The 24,362-nt window shown below is 39.2% G+C and overlaps 1 protein-coding gene and 1 long non-coding RNA gene across 3 annotated transcripts in view; one reads left to right on the forward strand and one right to left on the reverse strand.

The window, feature by feature from the left end:
* Positions 1–24,362, reverse strand: part of LOC139768126 (uncharacterized) — an 82,625-nt gene that overhangs the window by 39,890 nt on the left and 18,373 nt on the right. The gene's annotated exons all lie outside the window — the stretch shown is intronic.
* The window catches only part of LOC139768123 (diacylglycerol kinase 1-like), an 88,817-nt gene continuing 67,511 nt past the window's right edge, over positions 3,057–24,362 (forward strand). For both annotated transcript variants that reach the window (XM_071698008.1, XM_071698009.1), the window contains exon 1: positions 3,057–3,428. The gene's annotated coding sequence lies outside the window, so the exon portion shown is untranslated. The remainder of the gene's footprint in view (positions 3,429–24,362) is intronic.

The raw sequence follows: 24,362 nt of genomic DNA on the forward strand, positions 1-24,362 counted from the left end.
CGTTAGTTTGCCTTTATGTAATCGTGTAAAGTACAGCTGTTCTTGCGGCGCATAAATTATTGAACACCTACCGTTACTTGTTATAATTGTTGAACGCCCAAATATGCCGCGCCACGAGTATACGAGAATGGAGACAGGAAGATTAATGACAAAACGGATAGAAGCGGTAATTGCGGTAAATCCGTGTACTCTAGTACGCATTAATTAACATGATTATATGGCGACCCGTACCGATATTGCCTCACAATAATATTACACGACATAATTAAGCTCGTCACGTCGTATTCTGCATATCAAAATATCAAAAGAATTTAATTTCATTGAATGCATAAATGCATTGTATTATATTACGTGTAAAATAACGATTAATATACTCGCATCTAATTTGGGAGAATAATTATAGAAATTTTCACACGAAAATCTCGAATAATTAAAGAGAGATTATTTTGAGAAAACTGTGAAAGAAGCTTTTGAAACAAATAGCATTATCTTATAAAATTAAAAAAATATTTTAATTTAAAAAATGTAGATAATTAAAGATTAATAAAATGTAGATAAAGCAATCTTCAAGGGTTGCAGGTACCTCGGGCGTAACAAAATATACCTAATCTAAATTTGTTTAATATTAAACAGCGTAAATCCCAAATTTGTCATTTCCGTTTAAATATACACCCGTTTCATGGTTAATACCTTGGTTTATTAGTACGTAGCCGCTTTGAATTTCTCGATGCCAGAGAGCTAATTTTCTCGTAATTCAAAGCCCGATACGGCTCGTTTCATTAGTGCTCATACGGGAGAGAAATGCAAATTCAGCTACATCCGTTTGCTTGACACAGCGCTAAAGTTTGGATGTGTCATGTAATTTCCACGTCCAATCCTTAATTCATAACGTTAATGAATTTATTATCCTTGCTCACTTTATTGCATCACAAAGTTATAATGGCTTTTATCTCAGTTTTTGTGATTAATTTCTTATGCATCCAAACAAGAGAATAATATAAGAAGTTCGCGTGGCACGTAAAATCATTATTTATATCTTAACGCGCTTCCCTTTTGCTCCTCGAAATTAAATTAATTAAACAGCGTAATGAATACAGAATGCGCGAATTGTTGGATAAATTTCAGATACAAACAAGTAAAATTAATATGATTCTTTTCGAAAAAGACCTATATATAATGTATTTCTCAATGTTTCAGTGCGAAATATTCGAGACACGGATGATATGAATTGCCCCGTTAATTTTACAATGACGCAGCCTGAAAAATTGCATAAAAATTTTCCCTCCGTGTATTGGAAAAATTTGACAAAGTCGCGCGGGATTGATTAATTTGAAAATTAGCGTATACAGACATACGCTGATCCATTGTGATCGAATGACATTGGGGTAGATGGTAATTCACGGATAATTACTATTCCAGCTACAGGGATCACAACATGTATGTCAATTATTGCGACACGCGCGTGGACAAGGCATTCATCGTGGATGGTACGTAGGATGCAATCTGTAAGGGTAAATTGTTCAACTCCGAACAATATTCGCGATTCGTAGTTTGTTTGGCGCGTAATCCATGCGAATTGAGTAGCTCGTATATGCATGTTATAAAAAAATCATCTCCGTTGGTGACGTAGTTTAACTATTTACAGTAAAAGGGATTCTCTAGGAGCGCTAACAATAAAAATTTCAGAAAATCGCATTTTTCTATATAATATTCATCGACCCGAGAGAATAATGGAAACTTATAAATGGCAATTGCTTTCGCAATGTTAGTAATCCTATATGGCACGTAATGTGATTTTTATAATGGAAAATGGTATTAAAAATACATGTAGCTTTTTGTTTTACATTAAATCTTCATTATATTTCTTTTTATAATTTTATATTAGTTGCTCGACGCTTATTGATTTATCTTTATTCATTTGAAAGCTGATACCCGATAAAAAAAAAGATGTCGGTGTATTTTTAATGAAACTTATCACATAAAGGTAATATTGATTTTTCGATTGTACAGTCAGCAACTTAACAATGAAGGAAATAACTTTTTAAAATATCTCCCCGTAAAGACGTATTTATTTCATATCGCACGACATTTCCTGCTGCAGAGCGAAATAAACAACTCCATCGCGATGGAAAACTTAAGAGGAGTCCGCTGACAAAGGCTAACGTGGCGTGCAAAGAGAGAAGGAACTCTTCAATTAGTAAAATGAAAGCTCAAAGGAAAAGGAAAGTGGAGCAAAATACGGAATGAAAGGCCGACGTTTCAGATGTTGATTAGACGGCAGCGAAACAGCGCGTGATAAAATCAAAATTCATACGTATCTGTTATTATTGTATATTATTATCATACATTGCATTAACTAAAGCGATGAAAAGGACAGTCTTTAATTCGAGCTTGCATTTTTATCCACGGGAAGGGGGGCTTTTCCCGCGCGCGTGGTTTTGCTACAGCAAAATACTATTATAGCAAAATACTATTATAGCGAATCTAGCCAGATGCAGCTGAATCTGCAACTGCACCTGGTCACATAAGCACTTACAAAACGAGCCGTATCGAGCTTTGAATTACGAGAGAATCAGCGTTCGCTCGATATTGAGAAACGCAATGCAGCTGTGCATTAATGAGCCAAGATAGGTATTGCCTTTAACTATATATAAAGCAGGTACCTTGACAGAAATAATTCCCAATTATAGCGTTTATAATGTTCAACTGTTTAGATTTTATTTTTTCTAGTTATAAATAATGTGTCTGCTGGCCTTTTCGTCAGATATTGTAAATATTTACATACTTTTATCTTGGATATTTGAATGTTTCAATTAGAATTTTTTTGGGAGGATCTTATAGTATATATTTAGATGCTTCGATTAGAAATTTAAATGATACTTAGTGCCCGTAGCTCCTGAGAATCACCTTCTCTGTCGGCGGCGATCAGGACGAATAAGGGGGCGATGGGGCGATGTGTGCAACGCGGGGGGATTTTTGCGCGGGCGGACGGCTGCAGGGGCAGCATCCGTGCGGAGCAGGTGGCGCTGACGCAGGGGCCGGAGATCACGGCGGGCGAGCCGAGCCAGTCGGTTCCGCGCTTCACGCGTGTGCGCATCTCGCGCCGCGTTTTTAACGTGCCGTCGCGTCCAGCGGGCCCGAGAACAGCTCCGAGAGAAAGGGAAGAGAGCGAGACGCGGACGCGGATAGATAAGACAGAGAAAGAACGAACGGAAGACGTTCGGCGTTGTACTCGCGTGGCGTACCGACGGTAATTAAATCGGCGCGCGCCGATTTATTCCGCCGTTTTCTCGTTTTTCTTCCACGGTTTTTCCACGGAGCGGCTTCGACGGGGCGCCCGCGCCGGCCGAGGACGATGAGGACGACGAGGATGTGAGAGCGGCGCGCAACCTGGAGCGTCCGTTACGCGGCGCGATGGCGCGGAAATGGTAAATACCACCACCGTTCTTTCTCTCCCTTCGAGGACGCGATCCCGCGTTCCTTTTCTCTTTTCTTATCTTTCTCTCTTTGCCGCGCGTGCTTGGATCATTTTACTGCTCGTCGCCCCCCCCCCCCCCCCCCTCCCCGCGACACGCGTCCGTTCGTTGTGCCGCCGCGCCGGTTTTCGGCCGCCCTCTCGCTCTTCGATCGCTCGCGGAAGTACTCGATTTATACTTGCGCTCCGATCGGATCGGTTACGTTTTATTGTGATATGCAATGGATGTGTGATACGCGGATAGTGTGTCCCTCGGGTATAGGTACATCATTATCCTTGGATCAACTGTGTCAAACGAGCGTAAACTATCAAACGTGTGGCTCAGTGTTATGACAGTTCAGAAGGGATTAAGAAAGGGCGTGATGTAAGAGTGTTTACCGTTCTCACGGAAAGCGATAACCTTGTCTTAAGGTGGAAAGGGCAACGATTGAAAATAATTCTGTTTGTACAGAAATCGAAAATAAAATCATACATAAAATATCATTATTTAGATATATTTTGTTTCCGTACGGATATGAATAATTCCAAATTTAATTAAATTCATGCAGAAAATAGTCTTCGTTTAAATCGCACAAAGATTCTAATTAAGTCAGAAGTTACAAAAATTTAGCGGGTAAATCACTGACAGATAAATATATATTATTCAACGGTATTTTGATTAATGTATATACTTCGTGTTAATTTCGCATTAATTTCTACTAATACCCTTGTACACCGATATTTCGCCGATGAATTATTTCCGGAGTAATGTGTGTGCCGAACAATTCGCGTATCAACTTTGTTAAGCCTTGTCTCCATCAAAGTATTTTTTTTCCCCAACGAGGCAGGATTACAGGCAGGATAACTATAATCTAGGGAGAAATAGAGTTGCTAATTAAAAGAATTGTCGCGAAATCGAGGGTGGTTAATTCGTCGGTATATCTAGTGGTAGGGCAATCGGTTGCTAATACAAACATGCTGCGGTAATTAAGTATAAAGTTTCTTCCAGAGTGCTGCAGGAAGCCGTTTATTTACTTTTCCACGTGCCTTTTATAATACAACTTTTATACGAAAATTCTTTACTTGAAATTAATCGAGTGATATGATTTCCGTTATGTAATATTTTCGAACAAGAATGCACTCCAAATTAACTGAGAATCTCTTATTAAATGTCTATCATGTAGTACTAGAACAATCTATGTAAAAGAAAAATTCTTCTTTTCTTAATATATAATCTTTCATCGAAAGATTATATATTAAGTAAGAGAAATAGAGTGACAATGATATTGTTATAGATTCACACTTGAAATTAGCTCTACCTTTCGGTATAAAACACAGCTTTCACGAATATGTGTGTGTGTGTGTGTGTGTGTGTGTGCGTGCGTGTGTGTGTGTGTGTGTGTGAGTAAAATCGATATAAAATCTTCCAAAAAGAAGCCAGGTAACGTGGCGAAATTATTTTCGCTTGGCTCTCGACAGCGACTCGGCGCCTTGTCACGTTATATTCGTTCACATCATTCGGTTCCAATCTGAGCAATTAATATCCGGCCGTGCGTTTTTAATTGAATATCCTTCTTCTGTTGGGATGTTAATTGGTGAGCGTTCGAAATTTCGGCCCGCGGTTACACGAAACGGAGCCAATTCCATGCCCTTTGTCAGAGACTCCTTTTAACCTTTGACCTTCACACACAGCGGTGTGTTATATAGTATAGTAATATATATGATATATACCTATATATATATATATATATTCGCGCGCGACTTGCGGCGCGATGCCCTCGTTCTGCGACTCGAAAGGCAGGATCCCGCGGTTTCGAATGCATTAACATTGGAGTGAGCTTGAAAAAGCGATACAGCCCGCTTTTGCAGCCGCGTTTCCACAGCTTGATAACTTAGTTTAAAACTACTTCGTACAACTTACAAAAGGGTCCAGGTCTCGCTACTCCATTGTATGCAACTCACCCTGTCGGCATCGCGATTTTCCACAAACGCGGTTGAACGGGTCGAATCCAATGAATATAGAATCAAAGATCAATGGGCGCGTGTTAAATTTTTACCACGTTCGATCTGCCTCTTAATATAATTAGTAAAAAATATGTCCAGCCTATATGGATTCATTTATGTATTCGATCCTGAATTATAATCATTAGAAAATTCAGTTATTTAGTTATTATGTTATAGAAATTTACATGCATTTACTTTTAAGTTTGATTATTCTAATCTATACAGCTGAAAACTATAATAATTTAAGCATTTACATTATTTAATTTTTATCATTATCCCCCAACGTTAAGCGAGACGTACCGAAACTTTGCACATTTTAACTCGGACATCTTAACGCAGTTTTAACGTCGACAGAGACGACAGATGTTACTCTAATAAAATTTCTACCGCGCGTACGGGCGAGTGAATAAGTCTTCCAATTACATCTAGCAGTCGCGGAAATACAAGAGCTGAATGCTTAATGAGAAAGCGACCTGAATTCGTCGCATTTGTTTAAACTTGAGAAGTATATATATTAAATATGCGATTTACACTTACGTTGCACAAACAGATTTTAGCCAGAAAATTCTCAAGCGTATTTACCGGGCGCGCGTCGTGTGTTTCGAATCTTCCTTCGCGTCTAAACATAAACCATGACGCCGAGATTCTTCGCGAGCTTCTGCAATCGGACGTACGGGGAGTAGGCTTTTGAAGAGTGATAGTCCGTGCGTCTGTCAAGCGTATATGATAATAGTTCGCGTGCAGTGCCCTTGGGGTTCTTCCCGCGACCGTCTTTCCGACGAACGGACAATTAATTTATAAAGTTGGCTTTAATTCAAAACTAATCTGCCCGGGTCTCGCGAGTGAATACTTGTCTACTTGTATCCGAAATCTTCGTCTCCTCGTGGGGGAAATACCGCTTACCGTGGGATGCGAGGGACACCACGATTCGTGAGACGCTGACGAATGAGAAACGCGAATTTTTATGAGCAGTAAAGCGTGATTGTGTGTCGGTGAAGATATCACCGGTATTTCAAGTCGGGGCGCTATCGCTCCGAATTTAATCGCGCGCGGCGATAACCGCACGCAATATCAAAAGTAATAGCAGTGATATCACTAAGCGTAATTTTATCTATTTATTTTACTGGCCTGTTGTTTAATTTTTTTTATAAATATAAATATACCCTAGAGATATTATTATGTGCAGTATGGTATATTATTGCAAATATATATGGCACAAGTTATTAATTAAATAATTGAATTTAGCACACAATTAAATACCGTTACGTAATTTTTTTTCTTCGCCTTCGGTTCTTTTAACTCTTGATTTATCTGTAGATTACCCGAGCAAGAGTTTTTTTTTACAAAAAATTTATTTAATACACCTTCTTGTAACGATCAAAGCCGCAAGTATATACAGGGGACTCGCTTTTCTTCTTCGCTCATTTCATAAATGTTGTATTTCTGCTTCTTATACATGTTATACAGTCACGTGTGCATTCCAAGTACAAGTGACAGCTACTGTTATCATGAATGAAAAACTCCATTCTTGTCGGATCTTTTTTTATGCAGGCGTTTACAAAGGTTTGCGTTTCAACAGGTTGTCGATTCAACTGTCTATTATTTCGGTTTCAAATCATCAAAGGAGACAGCACGAATCTCTCTTGCGCAAGTACTATTTCGTTATTTCGGGAATCTGACTCCATTTTGAAAAGCCTTGGCGTTTACAAACATCCACGAAACACAAGCCTGGCAGAAAGCACTTCCATTTTTATTTTGGCTGTCGAAAAAAAAGCCGAAAAAGTTTACTTTTATAGGTAGTTTATTGGTGGGTTGGTCTTTTTTTTTTGTTCCACAACTTCCGATTTTTTCTGTTTTTCTTAAATTTCAGCAAATTCTGCATTTTATTTTCAATGACTTATAACGTCCATACAGATATTGCGAAGAACATTACAACATTATAGAAACATTGTAGAGACATAGATTAGCAAAAGGTATTGTCAGCGAGATATTAGCAACCTGTCATAATAAATTAATATTCCGAAAACATTGCAAAATCATAATTCTATAATTTTACTGTAATAAAATATGATAATATAATAATAATTTTTTACTATATTTGTGATAAATGAAAGTAGTTTAAGATAACAAATAATAGTCCATTAATTAATAGTCCGTTCTTATATTCAAGATCGTTTTAATAATATTTCGTTGCAATCTTTCTAAAGGTGAAAATTTTAATGTTGCTACAGGTAATAGTGGTAATCTATACAAACTATAGGTAATAGTGCAATATTTTGCAATGAATTTGCAACATTGCAATCTTTCAATGAAATTACTCTGCAATATGTCTATTACACCTCTCTGTGCTGTATGGGAATATGTGTATATGTATTATATATGAATTTTTTACGATTCATGTCTTAAATAAATTAGATATGACAAATCGTATAAAATTGTAAATTCTATGTCGCGAAACAAGAGAATTTGATTGTGTGTTTAAAATCAAATATGCGCAAAAATACGAATACTGTTACTGTATCGCAAAAATATTCCATCGAAAAGAATTAAGACATTTTTCTACTATTTTTTACAATGTCGCTCATCGAAATAGTAATCGGCTTTCGATGTACGATGAATTGTGAACATTTATGGAGGCTGCGTGAATATCAATTTCAAGAATTTTAAATTGCGAGGTAATGCAAAGCTGGAATTAGAGACAGTTATTTATACTGTTTAAATAATTTAAAATTGTTTTAATGACGAAAATGAGAAAATAGGCCAATATGAAGCAATCCGCAGATCTTGCTCAGGATAAATAAATTTTACTTATTTTTATTAAAATTTGTCGTTGAAAAAGATCTGTAAATTTAAATCGAAAAATTCTTCAAATATGTACTAGTATCAGAGAGAATAAAAGATTTATCCTACCGCTGTTAACTTTTATTAACTGACACTTTTTCATCTTTTTCTCTCTATGAATATTACACACGGTGAACACAAAAATAATGATATATATTTATTATTAATGAATGGGACATGGGATAACTCAATACCTCGTCATCTTCTGTGCCATACATGTAGTATGAGTTGGATATCGTGCAAAACATTTCATCGTGTTTAGAATATTGTCGTCTTTTCGCAATGATTAAAGCGGGAAAAACAGAGGATAAAATCAGCAACCTGTTGAAGCATATTTTTCAGTACACACGTTCACACAAATCCTTTTTATCAACAGCATGTTTGTCAGAATCTAGATTTAACCAGGCGAATATATTCTGGCGCGCAAACTAGGAGGAAGAATGCCTATATATCGTAAATTAATGGTAAATTAATCATATCGAATACGCATCATGTTACGAATCGTACTCTGGCATCTGGTATCACAAAGATAAAACAAAATTGTAATCAAATTGTAACGCTTAAATTGTAACGCGTGATCCAGGATACCATCGATCCAGGTATCCGCTTTGCGTGACACAGAAGTAAACGTGACTTTCACGGTAGCTCTATGAATATGCATCGCTTAATTATGTACTCTGCTCGGCGAGTTTTTAAGCGATTTTCTTCTGCAGTCAGACCGGAATTTCAAATAGCTCTGTCGCGCGTAAAAACGCTCGATTGTACCTCAGTGAAAATTCAAGGGCCCGCGGCGAAGTATTTGCCGTTAAATGCGCGATTATGCGGCTCTCTGCGCGTTTTCTCTTCGTATCGTCCACGTTTCTCGCGTTTATACGAAATTCACGAATAGAGAGTGTGTGTATATATATATATGTTTATGTAACAGCTACGAATATATATACCGAAACGAATCCTCTTCAAACCTACCACCTACCGACTTAATTATCGTAACCCCGTATTATACAAGCGAAATTATACGAGTAGACACCTGTCTGCCGCTGAATGCGCAAGCAGGCAGACCGAAATAAATCCTTCTCTATATCGAATATCGAGCTGACTATACTATTAAGTTCTACGTTCAGCATTCAGGACTGCTTAATCGTGCTAAGAACAATGAGCCTCGCCGCGGAAGCTTGCCCGGCTTCATTAACGCGCTTCATCAGCAGCGCACGCGCGCGCACCGCTGATTTATTCAATAAAAAGGAAAACGAAATTCCTTTACAGTTCGCAAGGCTGACCGTTAGTTTCCTTTTGACTCTCAATCCCCTTTTTTACGACCCGTACTCCGACGGAGAGCCTTCGTCGCGCGGCCGCGACGAGAAGCTGTCCCCTCTCCCTCGCGCCCTTTTGTCCCTATTTTTTTTTTCGGCGTCTCCTTCGAGTGTTTCGCGCGTCTCTCTCATTTCCTCGTGTTTCCTTCACCCTTTCACGAGCCCCACGTTCTACCCTGCCCAAGGTCAACCAACGGAGAATACGTTACCATGACGACGCATGAGCTCAGCGTGACACGTATCACCCACTCCCATCCCTTTTCCGTGTATCATGCACGTGCCTATCCGTCGTGTCGCCGGTATGAGCACGTCCTCGGCGGAGAACCGAGATGCCGCATAATTTTGACAATGCGCCGGCTAAACACGTCGCTTCATCTGACAGAGGGTATAACGAAGAGAATGAAACGCGTAATTTTGAACGGTCGCGTTGACGAAAACGTTGTCGCTCGCGACGAAAAGTATGACGACGGATTCGGGGAAGCTATAGATGCGAATTACGCATCTATCGCGGTTTCGGGACCTTGGCAATTAACTTCGAGCGAGCGACGCGTATTGTATATCGTCCGCGTTCCGATAGTCTTAATTACCGTCGGCGATGTAACCGACGCGCATTTTGTTTCGTGTTTGCACTTGGAAATGCGATACGTAAATACCACAAAATTGCATTTCCCAGGAGATTACGCGCGTGCGAGGGTGTGAAGCGCACCACCGTCGCCCGATTGGAGAACTCTGAATTGTATTGTTCGTGAAAGTGCATCTGGGACAAGTTGAACGGATTCCAGGAAGAGCTTTGCCAGCGGAATTTTATCGTCTTTGCAGCTGTTACCAGAGAACATTTATTCGAGGAAATACTTGGAAATATGCGAAAAAATACATCTTAAAAATAATTAATTATCCCTCGCGACAAGATAAATTCCGGATTTATGCAAAATACGACGTCGTTCGTATTTTTCTCCTGATAAATTACCGAGTTCTGCGAGACGTACGTATTATTAGCCGTATCTTAATATTCCATGAAGAAATGTACGAGGAATTAAGTCTCGTATGATGAGACTTAATAAAGAGTTGGCCTTCGATAGAACTATCTGTTTCAAATTATAAAAATCGAAAACCTAAATTTTGTCACGGTAGTGTATTTTATTTCCTCGTTGCTAGTGTTTTTACGTAGAAAACTCTTTAAATCGACGCGACCGTCCCGTCGTCATTGAATCGAAATTAAATTCCTGCAGTTATTCCGCATGTTGTTGCCAGCAGTTTCGTAACTCGGGGATACATCGAGGTAACTAGATTAGATGGGTGCCATTGACATCGAAAATGTCAACCGACCACCTGTAGAAGCTACCGTTAAAGCCAACTTACTGTCATTGTTATTGGAATAAACTAATAAGCGTCATATGTCATAATTTCCTAAAATATAAATAAAACTAGAGTATTTTTTGTATGTGGAAATGTATTTTTTGTCAATATATTTTATATTAAATCTAATGTGAAAAATGGTATGCATTTTTTCGATATAAAAATGTATTAAATTAATAAAATTTTAAAACGATTGAAAACCTAAACTTTTAAAAACTGAAAGAGAGAGAAAAAAATTATTAAATAATCAAATTTTTCAAATAACTTGATTCCGCTCTTCGTAGAGAATATAGGTACATATTTTGGGCATATCGCATTTACCGCAACAGCAAGACCGGAGAGCAAATAGTGGAAAAGTCAGAGAAACGCGTGAAACAATGGAGTGGACAAGTGCATTGTTCGCTTAGTTTACGCTGCAATCCGGACAACGAAACTTGGAGTGCGCGGAAAGTTGGACGCCGAGTTTTAGCGACTAAAATACCTATCGTTCGTATTCATTTCGCGTGAGTGTGCTGCGACATGCATGTACATAATGTAACCAGCCGGTTGCATTCGTGAAAAAAAAAAAATTTCGCAAATTCAGTATAAATACCAGAGAGGTCACGCGGGAATGGAATAAAAAATTGAAGTACGGCGGCGCCGTTACATGTCCGTTCATGCAGTTACGCCGAAGGCGAGAATCCGTATTCGCGAAACGGGAAATGAAAAATATCGTTCAACACTACACACAGCGAGGACATCGTTGCGAGCGTAGGGGTAAACGCGACGGAGAGGAAGAAACGTCAAGCGATCAAACGCGATATTTTCCGTCGAATTCGATGAGCGACGACAAGGCGCCGCGGATTTTTATATGTCGAGACGAATTTTCGATCTCCCACACACGCGTGTCCCTTTTTACGCCCTTTCGCGTCGCTCTTCTTCGGAGCTGACGGTTTTTTTATTAATCTCGCGCGCGCGTGAACGCTTTTGTAACACGCGACATTGTTATCACGCTCTGGATACCGGTTACCGCGCGGTTCGATTGACAGGCAATTGTCGATGCATTGTGCATATTCTACACGATTATAGCTATGGGCTACAGCACACAATGGATCCGCTGCCCGCCGATCGTTTGTTTTCATTCAAGGCGCCGCGCCGGCATAGTCGACGGCCGGCATCGCATTTTTCTTAGGAACCGTGTCCGTGACGTTACGTATATATCTGCGAACTCGCAACGTGGGGCCGCGTTACCGCGTACGATAGCGATACCACTCCTACCCGTCTCTCGCTATACATTCTTATTAACCGTTTATCTATACGTTAGCTCGCAGTGGTATATACCACTTACGTATCGGACGCAAACTCACTGTGAAGCTATTCTTCACCTAAGCCTTCTCTCTTCTTTAGTACGCCTCTTCTATGTTAGCTCGCTTGGAATGGAGACTCGCGATGCTCGCTCCGTCATCTAATTGGCGATTCTGGAGAAGCCCTCTCGGACCTGTAATCCACGAATATATTCCAGCGACAAGATCTGCTACTTTTACATCCGCGCGCATCCTGCAATCCTATCGCTAATTTAACGCAAATGATCTTGCAATTTACTGTCGCTTTCGTATTCTATTGCGATAAAAGAGCCGAAAGATAATAATTTTTTTGGTAAGACTGAAAATATCCGATAGGATGTTTCAGATTCCCGACCCTTGCTTTCCAGGATTCAATTTTTCGGAATTCTCTTTTTCCTTAGCGAGAACGCGATCTTACGCCATCTTTCGCACACGTGTTCTTCTTAATTGAACGTCTATTCTGACTGCACGATTAAAGGAGATTATTACTATTGCACATATTCGCAGATATTAATGGAACGTGCACGGATTGCAGCTTCTTGCGTTGTCAATTCGGGACGTCAACGATCGCGATTCCACCTCCGTCTGTCACGCCGTGTTGAATGTATGACGCACATGGACTGCACGCGACAGTCGTGTCTGCAGTGATTGCCAAAATTTTCAGTCACTTAAACATGTCTCTCGACCGGCCAAGTCGAGCGTAGTGCAATAAATTTTTCTAAATAAAGCTACTCGAGATAAATCTTACTCATTCTGACGTACCGTTACAAGCTGACTATTAGTTAACGTTACTAATTAACTGAGGTATATTTAACCGACCATTCGCAATTTATGAACGAGCAAATCAAATTATAAGATAATGAATAATAAGCATCGGTAATTAAGTCGTTGTAAGAATATTACAGAAAATTAAAATGCATATTATTATTATGTATTATATATATTATAAAAGAATTTCTAGCTGATTATAATCAGACGAAAAAGAAGTGAACGATGTTACTGCCTTTTTACAAGAGGCAGACGTTACGCTATCGGTTTAAAAAGGCGTTTCCGCGTGTATTTCTGGATACCAGGGAACTAAAAGGGGACTAGAGAGTGGCTACGTAAATAATTACTGAACTTTCAGATCGACGCGCCCACGAATTCTCGCGCGGCACCGTATTTCTCTTCACGTCGTCACCCAAGAGCGTCGCCTTATCGCGGCCGTCCGCTCAATGTATCGCGAAAGAGTAGATCTTATCGACGGCAATTTATTTTCGCGAAAGGAGAAACGATGTACAGCACGCTTCTTCCGGCCCACGTCTTAAGGGGTAGATTCCCCCGGTGACGCGGAAAATTTTTCCGAAAAATATATCCCCGTATTGGCGACGCTTTCGCGTCGGTCATGTATGAAAACGCGTATTTCGCCAATATAGCTGCTGGAATTTAATACGCCTCATATCGTCGTCATGTATCGTCGACGATTTTCATCATGGTAGTCATGATGCATGCCGGGCATAAAGCGTCGAACACACCAAAAGGAGAAACTATTTGATGCTTTCATTACAGTAATGCGAACGATACGGATTTCTGTTCAAGTGCCATGCAGCACACGAGAAAATCTACGTGTGAGAGAAAATCGATGAAGCGTTAACTTTCTGAATATCTATACTCATTACAGGAAATATATTCGGGTACTCTGCTTGCGAGTCATTTCTAAATGACACTTTTGTTTTCAAGTTGATGAAATATTACGACACACGCTCCAACTAGAGGTTAATTTGCATTTCTCTCTCTAAACTGAACAAGATAAGCCCACCATAGTTTCCTCCTCGTTTATTCCTCACGATATTAATCGCTTATTAATTATTCCTTGGCGACGCGCGATAGGACGCTCGGAGACAGTCTCGTTATCGCGGCCGCGCGCAACTATCGCGCGGGGCACGACAGATGTTATCGGCGATAATTTATCTACGGAGTGTGGGTGGAAAGCGATGCAGCTCCCCCGAGGTGTGCTGCACTTTATGACTCGAGAAGGCTGGCCGGTGAAAAATTCCACTCCCTACGGCGGCGCGGCCCGGCGCCTACGTCGCGCTACGTGTCGGTGACAATAGCAAATCGGCCGTCGACATTAACACCCCGCAGTCACGTTTCCTTCAGGATCAGACCTTGGCCGCGCTGTCGCGCGGGCTCTCGAAATAACTCACTCTTCTTCTCGTGGAACCTGGGTTAAATTATTTGCGCGCGGAGCGCGCGTTCCAAGACACGGCCGAACATTAATTCGAACGAAGCGTGTCCGCTTTTCTCATTTTGGTGCGCTACTTTGGGGAATTAGGGGAATATCTCAGCCGTGAATTTTCAGCTTATTTCGAGTTAGCACATTCCGCTTATCGGAGCAATTTATTTAATAGACGTACCCTATTTCCTCAAATATTTTTTTGCGTATTTCATTATTCCTCTCTTATAAAGTTCTCTCGACGGTCGGGACGTGCAAACTTGAAACTTGCGAATTGAGAATAACGGTAGATTAAAAGTCACTGTAATCCTTAACGCATCGTTCGTTGAATTGAAAGCACGGTTGCGATATTAAAAAAAGATTTAATGTCATATAAGTATATATTATATATATATATATATATATATCGAGGAAAAGGATCAACACGCTTCTCTAGTTTCAATGCCAATAGCATCGATGTTACTGGTTCATTAGTTTGTTCACGGCCGTTCTAGCTTATTTACAGCCTCGAGGCAACATTTATTTTACGGCCACCGCTTTTTCACAAAATTCACGCTCTAACAGAATACGAGCCCTGATCATGTAATAACCAATATCAAAATTAAATCTGCTGAAGCGACACCCACTCCGATATCCAAAATTAATATGACTTTTTAAGAGAATGAGATATTTGTAAGAGATTGTTTATTTAAATTCTTATAATTGAATGCAGTATACTCGGTGTAATTAACATTTTTCCCTTTCAACAATATGAAATTAATCTCTCGTGTCGGATAATTTTATTTCACATGATACACTCTGCTATAAAATACCGGTTTGAGAACGATTAACGCGGAAGAAATATCGATACCTGACTGTCAGCGCATAATCGCCGCAAAAATAATCAAGCTCGCGAATTGGACGGCTGCACCGCGTTTTACAACGGCTCATAAAAATTAAAATAAAATTGTGCGCTCGCGATGTGCCAATCACAATGTACGTGCAATGTCGATTACGCGGCTTAAACCAGCATGCGGATACATGCGGAGCCCGACGCTGTTTGCGCGAGTTGCGAGATGGCTATCGATCGTTACGATATTATAGCGTAATAAATTTTAATAGGCAACGTCGAACGCGTGCGAGTTCGTCGTTGCGTTAACCACGTTATGCCTGCGGATGATCCTGTATTCGTGCGAAACACCCGCAATTACCTATAGCACGGCTGCGGGTATCGTTCGGTTTATGGAAGCCGACCGGATACTGTCCAGAGGGAGAAAGAGAAAGAGAGAAGCTTTCAATCCCTCATACTCCCGCGTAAGCGGGTCTCTTTAAAGTCCCGACGTTTTAGCGCCGATTGCTCGTCCGGCCTCACTCACGCTTTTACGCAGCTGCGCCGCAAAACTCGAACAGGGTCAGGGTGGGAATATTCCGGAGTCTAATAATTCTTGGGAGCGACCAGTGGGAGTTTAACCGAGCAAAGAGATGTTAAAGGGAACATACCTTCCCTCCTCCCCCCCCCTCCTTTTGTTCTATATGCATCGCATAACTTTAAAAAATTGGAAAATATTATCGAACGAAATTACACTGTGAAACGTTGCTCGAACAGCATTGTAATCCGATTTATTTGCTGAGATATCTAATATAGAAGTTCTTTTTCTCTCTGTAAAACTCTTCTTCCCAGAAAAAAATCGACTCTAAATTCGTCAATCTAAATTCAGCAACCTTTAATAATAAGATGTTATCAAGCTTGTGAACTTTTCTTTCGCGCGATAAAACAATTTTATAAGAGCATTGCTTTATGTACCAATTTATGCATGACTGTTTCATAAATAATTGTCAATGGGTTCAGAAACAGCGTATATAGTATTTAATTTTTTCCCAAGTCAGCATTAGGGTAAATGAGTAGAATCTGTTGCGTTCTTTTTGCGATACTCATCGATCCTCCTGAATTAATTCGGATTTATCGAGCGCCGTCATTAGGGCTACGAGCGCGCATTATTACCTCATTATCTGTTTATTTATTGAAGCGCAATCGATTTACACAAACATGTATTTGTGTTTTTACTCTTTTAATTTGCACCGATGATATATGTGAATCGATAATGATTGTTACGCGTCGAGATATGGAATCCGCTCGAGAAAAACTGTCTTGCATCATTCATATAATTGCTAATATTTAATTAGTCTCTAATAAAGAAAGAGAATAAGTCACTTTACCGAATAATAATTCCAATCTAATTTATTTATCGTTATGCATTATTTCCGATGCTTGTCGTCGTTTTTATGCTATATTTTAAATATCGGTCCATTTCTTATTTTTCATATTTACAAATTGGAAGCGCATATGGTGGTCTGGGATAACACGAGAAAAGTTCGTAACTCTTTTCAAGGACTCCAATTACTCCGGTATAGACGTTACCGGCTATAGGCCATTTAGATAACCGATAACACGATTATAAGTTTTCGCGAACGCGGATAATCTCATCAATAACTGTATTAATCCCGGATCGCTAATACGCAGCACATACGATATGCCTTACACTGCGAGATTATGTTAATCTTCCGAGTGACGCAATCACGATCGTATCGTTATCGTTAAAAATTATTTGTTTAAAAAACTTGGCAATTTTATATATCTCCGACTGTATTTAAATTAAAACACAATGTCAGCTTAATACACGAATTATATCTTCTTCATTTTTAACATCAATATGTCGTGCAATTTCAAAACAAAGCGTGTAACACACATACTGTGTTTTATTCTACGGACGAAATCAGCATTTAGGACATCGGCACTGATTGATTTTAACTCTAATAACTCAATTTAATTTTTATCGATTCTAGTCCAGACGAAGACAAATAATTAGTTGAGTCCAACTGTGAACTAATTGAACATAATCGACGTTAACGAAACCAGTCTACGTTGCCCCAAACGATAATTTATCTGTGTCTGAATATCGCATCTGTTAAGCACGTCAAACTTATTTCGCACAAACTTCGCTCAATCTTTCGGAGCGTTTCGCGAGTCACAGGAATGGTAGATAATAAATCCGAGCCGCAACCCCCAAAGAGCTTCATTAAGACAGAATGGCCTCAAAGGACCTTATCTTCCGGTTCTCGGAGCGAATAAGGGGTCAAAGATTTTCTTTCTTACTTGGAATATCTCCGAGCGCGAGTGTTTTTCTTTTTTCATTCTTTTCTTTGTCCCCGAACTTTATTCTTCGTATGCCTAATCTTTACGGCGACGGGCGCTATTCAAATATCTCTTACCGGTGGAGACCTTAGCGCGTGGGCGCCGAAGCGAACCTACGTGTCACTGTCAACTCGAATATCTCTCCAACTTCAACGTACTTCTCAACTTTCCTCGATCCGAGCTGACTGAGAAATTTTAACAAAACTGTATCGCAAAGTATTCTTGAAATTGGAAAACGTAACCATGTTAAAATGTCGCTGTACTTTATGTTACGGTAGTTTTTCATGTATTCTCATTTCTCATTTCAATAAATTCATTTCACATTTACTTAATTCGCAGATTATTGTAATTAGAATAATTTCGCGTATTGTTCGCACGACGTTTCGCTTGTTATTGTCCAATATATTTAATTGTATATTTAATTGATATATTTGTGTTAGATATAAAGATTTAGATAAATAAAGAAATAAAAGTAAATCATTAAAAAAGATAAGAAAAAGCGCTTCCTTATGCCCGTATCAGACTGCGGATTGGGATTGAGATTGGATTGAAATTTCACCAATCAGAGCAAAGTTTACTAAACTTGAGATCAGTTTTCTCTATTCTGATTGATTAAATTTCAATACAATCTCAATCCCAATCCGTAGTCTACTGATACGGGCTTTAGAATGCTTCGTAATTTAATTATAATCAGTATAATATATAACTCGCCTATTGCATAGTTTTTTTGTATATTCGTAAAATGTTTAATTTAATCTACATTTCATCAGACTGTGTATTCCGCATGCAAAATGTTTCCTCAGCGTACCAAAGCGATATGTCATTCGACACGTGGTGCTTCTGAATAAGCACTCTGTCTTCCGTTAAGTGGCACTAAATGACGCTGAGCCTTAGCGACTACATTCAACCCAATTAATCGTACAATCATTAACGTGATGAGCGATGCTGTACGTCGATTTGCTTAACGCCGTGAAGCTAATTATGTCGACTAAATTTATATCTACTATCATTAGATACGGTTTTGTTGCCTTATCTCATATATCGTTTAATACATTTTGAAATGTGCTATGCGCGCGATTGTGGTCCAATCGACAAATAAACGAACGGATAAACTAATTCCCAAAGTCTTTTTATTTTAGAGCTTGTAAACAGAACCGACTCAATTAACGGTTACGCATTAATTATTGACGCACCGCCTGTTTCCGCAAATTTGCTAACGCATTTCCAGTTCCGAGAGTTCACTAAGAGAACATAATTATTTATTATATTATATTTCTGCAATCCCGATTTTCCTCTTTCGTTCTTTGTTTCCTTAATGATATATACATATCAGAACAGTACCTCTGCTGCTCACTCTGCATGTAATGAAGTGAACTTCTACCGACACAGAAAACGGCTTCGTTAAGTCGAGCGCTTCGCGGTAAAAATAAAAAAAACGATACCGTACCACTGATCGGGTTTACCGGTATTAATGGATACGCGAAAAAGCTCGTATTACAGTTTGGATATATCGTTGCATCATCTATCCTGGGATTCGAGCGCACCTGCAGACTCAGAATTAAGAACGCCGTTAGAGAACTACGGAAACACACGGTATATCAATAATTAACACGTACGCGACCTCCATTACGACGAAGACATCGTAATGGCATACGCGTCGTGGATTAAACCTCATCTAGAGAATCCTCTGAACAGCGACATTCTAATTCGCGGTGTAATATTCAACTTCGCGCGATATCATGTATAAGATAGTAGCGCAAGTTGGAAACAGCAATCAGATCTTTCCTATCCCTTCCCCCCCCCCGATGTTGCAGCGATTATTCGTAAATAATTGTATAGTTACCTCTTTCGTATATTCAGATAAATTATAAAATATATATATAAATTCATAAAAATTATTATTAATAAGATCCCGTTTTAAAAGTATCAATATTTATTTATTCTGTATTATACACATGTCGATTGCCGTTTACTTATTAAAGTGTTTAAATAAATTCATACATGCCAGAACAGGGCACATCAGCTTACGCAAGTAAAGCTTTCGCAACGCAGCATAAGTTAGTTAAATCAGTTCGATTGGAGGGAGTTGTACTCGACAAAGGACGAGTGTTGTCCCAATAGAGGAAGAATATTATTTAGTCACGGTTAATGCTAATCGACGCCATCAAACTTCCCCGTCGAAGGACGCGCGAAAAGCGTAACGCGCGCAAGAAGACTGTGTCGCGTGAGCGATCGGTGAGAACGGAGGCAATCGAAGTATAATGATATAATTCGATCGGAGGGATGAACGGGGGAAGGCGTTGCCGAGAGATATGGGCGACGAACTGCGCCGCCTGTAAAAGGGTCATGACTGACTACACGAGAGCTTCGAGGCGGGAATAGGTTGGGTCGCTTTAACGAGATCCCGACGTCGGCTAACGAGACTTCCATGGGGATTTAGATAGCGCGTATAACTAGGCATAGCCGCGGTAATGACGCGACTCGGTGTCACGTTTGGTATCGTTTCCATGCTCGGCTCGCTTTGATTTCGCGCCGGGTTCCCCTTCAAGCAGCGGCGCGCGATATTTCAACAGCATGCACGCGTGGCGAGAAACATTCGCAAATGAATTTTCAAAGCACCAATTTCGAAAGCGCCAGAAGCGTACAAAGAGCGCAATTGCGTTATCGCGCGGACATCCGCGCTGATAGACTCGGCCTCAATTCGATTTTCTGCAGTTTTTTGATGGACAAGCCAACTGTTATTTATTTCATTGATTTTTATTCATTTATTAATAAATGAAATTAGTTTCTAGTGGTAGAAATTGTTCCACCACTTTCATCCATCCCTTAAAAATGTGTATGCGAATTTCGAATCGGCGTGAGTTACTTCATGAAAATCTTACGGAGAAAAATATATGTATGGAAAGAAAATATTTGAATAATGAAGGATAAAAATGCGTGATAAGTTTTCGAAACATTTTTCTTTCTCAAACGACGTGATGTTAGCTTAACCTTCGCGGTAATGTTTCTATGAAAAATAGTGTAAAAAACGGGCGATATTTATTTGACAAATAAAATTTTTTGAAACGTTAAAGGCGGTTATTTGTTTTAAATTCATTCTATCAACAGACTAATTATTTCTCTTTTTAATTATTTTTCGACAATTTTATTGACCTCACGTTCTATTATCAATGAAATTTTCGCGCTATCGATAAAAAATATATTTTGCTTTTATGAATATTGTATCCTGTGAATCTCTATAAATCGAAAAAAACCCAATCGGTTTTTTAATTAAAAAATGGATCATTTTTGCACATAAATACGTTTCTCGTCTTTTTACATGGTATCTATTTTGTAACAAAACGATCTGTCTTTAAAAAATGATTATTTTTGTCTTTAAAAAATGACTTTTATTTTTATCGTTTCACGAGAGGCAAACTTAAATTTAAATTTGCAGAACATTATTCATCGCTCTGTATTTTCTGACGTAAATTATACTATAATGAGATTTTATTTTTCTTAAATTTCACGTTGCGGGCGTCGCAAGTAGGCATCAGAGAATTATAAGGTCCATAACTCACCCTAGATTCGCGCTAGACTTCGCAGTTATCTTATTTTTCTCACGTTAGCACCAAGTGCTGCTCAGCCGCGGTGCCTTAGTACTTAGTTCATAACTCGTCGGAATCCGTTTACGGTTTCAAATAGGGTTTTGGGCCACGCCCAGGCTTCCATTTCCCTAAATCTACGTATCGCAATGTTATCCCGCATACGTACTTTGCAGTTTGAATCATAGATCGAGAAACGCTCAATTAAATGCTTAAATAACATTCTAATTAAACATTTGCCTGAACTTGGAATAAAATCAGATCTTGTAGAATTGTAGATTAACTTCGATTCCTCCAACCAAATATTGCGCCATTCGATCGGAAATGATAATTTTTAAAGATACGTGAAGATGAATAACTTGCTGGACATCTTAATTAATGTTCTGAAAGCTACAGCGTTGAATTTAGGATGAATTATTGGCGGAATTTAATTATTTCAAATTTTCTCTTTTTTTTTCAAAAATCGTACTCTCACTCATACGTATCTCCTTAACTACTTTTGACAATACCATAAATAGCTGCTTGATGAGAAAATTATCAACGTGCCAGAACGCTTCTATAAAAGAGAGGAGAGATACTAAGATATTAGTCTTTAACGCGGAATCAAACCGACAAGATAAGATCTTGAAACTCGCTGTCAGTCCAGTTGTCAATTCGAGTTAACTCAATGATATCTCCGGCATCGAGTAATGACGTTCCATGGGGATTTAGATGTCCTGTATAATTAGCGGCACAGTAATGACTCGGCCTACCCTCATTTCGTATCGCGTAATGTCTACCTCGTCCAAGATTACATTCAAGGATTTAAATTACCTGTAATGTCACTGGCCATCTGCAGGTCTGATTCGATTACCGTGCGCCGTTCCCGGAAAATCTTTCTTATTCCGTTAAAAGTGCAAAAATTACAGCGACGTTTGTAATTTTTTCATGGACGTACCAAGATGTAATTTAAGAAATGGAAATATCTAATCGATAGATGGAATCGTAAAAAATTTGTTGCTGATAACGTTGGGAAGGCTGAGGTTGAGAAGGCTTAAAACGAAAACGGGCTTGTCTTCCCCGTCGCGAGGGAAGACGATGCAACAATTCACGATGGAAATTCTTCGGAAGTTTATGAGACTTTGCGTAGAGCAAGTCTCAGCCTTCTCGTTGGCAAACTTCTCGAATGCAAAATGCTGCGAAGATGCCGCATAATTACAGTGTACGAGCAGAACTTGCCGCGATGATGACGTTCCGTCTGCTGTTTTAATATTTACGGACTTAAACACCCATTCTTCGCGCTTTCAATTCGGGTAACAAACAGGTGTTTAATTTTCGTTCTTTCAAGAACAAGCGATGCGAGCTTTCGCACCAAATGGAACCTGTCATTACGGCCTTGTCGAATAACGACGTCGAGAATCGATTAAAAGTCAACGTTATGAGGAAAAACAAATAATTTGATTTGATATTCCATTGATAATGAAAAATGTGCTATACAAAATCAAATTTAAAATATATATAGAATCTCAAATATTTTGCATATATCTTATTTCTGTAAACTTTCCATTTATTTCATTCCGTTTTTAGAATTTTTATATAAATAGAATATATTATAAGATGAAACTTTGATAGAATTCTGGCTTTTTTAACATTATAAAATTCCTGATACATTAAAAAAAAAGTTTTGACGAGATTAAATGTAAAAAATAAAGATTCGAAGATATAAAATGTCAACATCACGGTTTTTTTACACGAAAAGGGTTGGTGGTAGCTTCTTTTACTTTAGCCTCTGGATCGGTCTAAGTCGTGGTACTTTCCAATAGAATTCTTGAAGAGTTGTCTATCTTCTTAGAAGGTATGTGATTTCCGAAAAAAGTTTTAATCCGTGAAAGATTTCCGAGCTTCTCCAAAAAAATATTTTTAACGGAACAGGAGCGTGCACGAAGACTAAGAATTTAGAATCAAGACAAAACAAATCTCAAACAAACTTTGAAATATATATGATAACGCTGACACGGGACAAAATTGCGGCGGAAATAAGCGAGCAATATGCGTAACCGAAATAACTACGGCGCTGCTTTCGGGAGCTTTCCAAGCGACACAAGTCGACACAAATATCGTTCTATCTTTTTTTTTTTGGCAATGAGTAACAAAGACAAAACGACACTTGTGTCGCTTGCTGGAAAGCTCCCTTCATCGCTGAAAAAAGTCGACGAGGAAGGTGCGAAAGTTGAGCGATTCGTGAAAAAAACGGCGCGCCTCGAGATTCCCGTTGTGCGTAACATGAACGCGATTATATCGGATGTTAATTATGAGCAAACAGGGAAGGTAGAGGAGCGACAGATGCGCGATAATCAGCGGCTAATTAAGTGGAACGCGAATACAGAGCGAGGAGAAAGGAGGAACGAACGAGAAGAGGAAATGGCGGGACGGAAGTTCCTCTACTCGGAGGGAAAACTTCGGTGTTACACAATGGTAACGAGCCACGTTCGCCAACTCGTACCGCTTTTATCCTTTTGTCTGAAGAATCTTTTCCTTATGCTCCCTTCTCATCCGCTTTTGCTTCGGTAGCTTCGCATCGCGAAGCCACGATGCGTATCCCGCTGAAAGCGGGAGGATTCGTTTCCGATACGATTTCCGCACGAATCCGTCCATTGATTACACATCGATGTAATCCATTTCGCGTAGTAACTCTAACAGCTTACTGGAAATTGGCTCGCTAATTATTTACAATAAAGCGAGCGCAATATAGCTAGCGTTTATATTTATACGCTGGTTTCCGCTTTTCTGTCCTAGATTGACAATTTTTCGTTTAGCCGCTTAGGCCCAGTTTCACCAACGTCGATTAACTATAATTCTCGATTAAACTCACTCTTTCTAATGTCCATTTCTACCAATGTAGATTAACTTTAATCGCGGTTTAACTTTTTGTCTTTTTCTAGTTCTTAAAATTAGAGAAAGATAAAAGGTGAGTTAAACCAAGATCAAAGTTAATCTACATTGGTAGAAATGGATATAAGGGGGACAGTTTAGAGACGAAGAGTTTAATCGAAGATTACAATTAATCGACGTTGGTGAAATTGGGCCTTAGTAACATATTTCATAGAGATTTGCGGATCTCGAAG

Source organism: Temnothorax nylanderi, unplaced genomic scaffold (assembly GCF_030848795.1).
Source record: "Temnothorax nylanderi isolate EJ_2023f unplaced genomic scaffold, tnyl_v1.0 TNYL_tig0014_pilon, whole genome shotgun sequence".
In the NCBI taxonomy this organism is placed as follows: domain Eukaryota; kingdom Metazoa; phylum Arthropoda; class Insecta; order Hymenoptera; family Formicidae; genus Temnothorax; species Temnothorax nylanderi.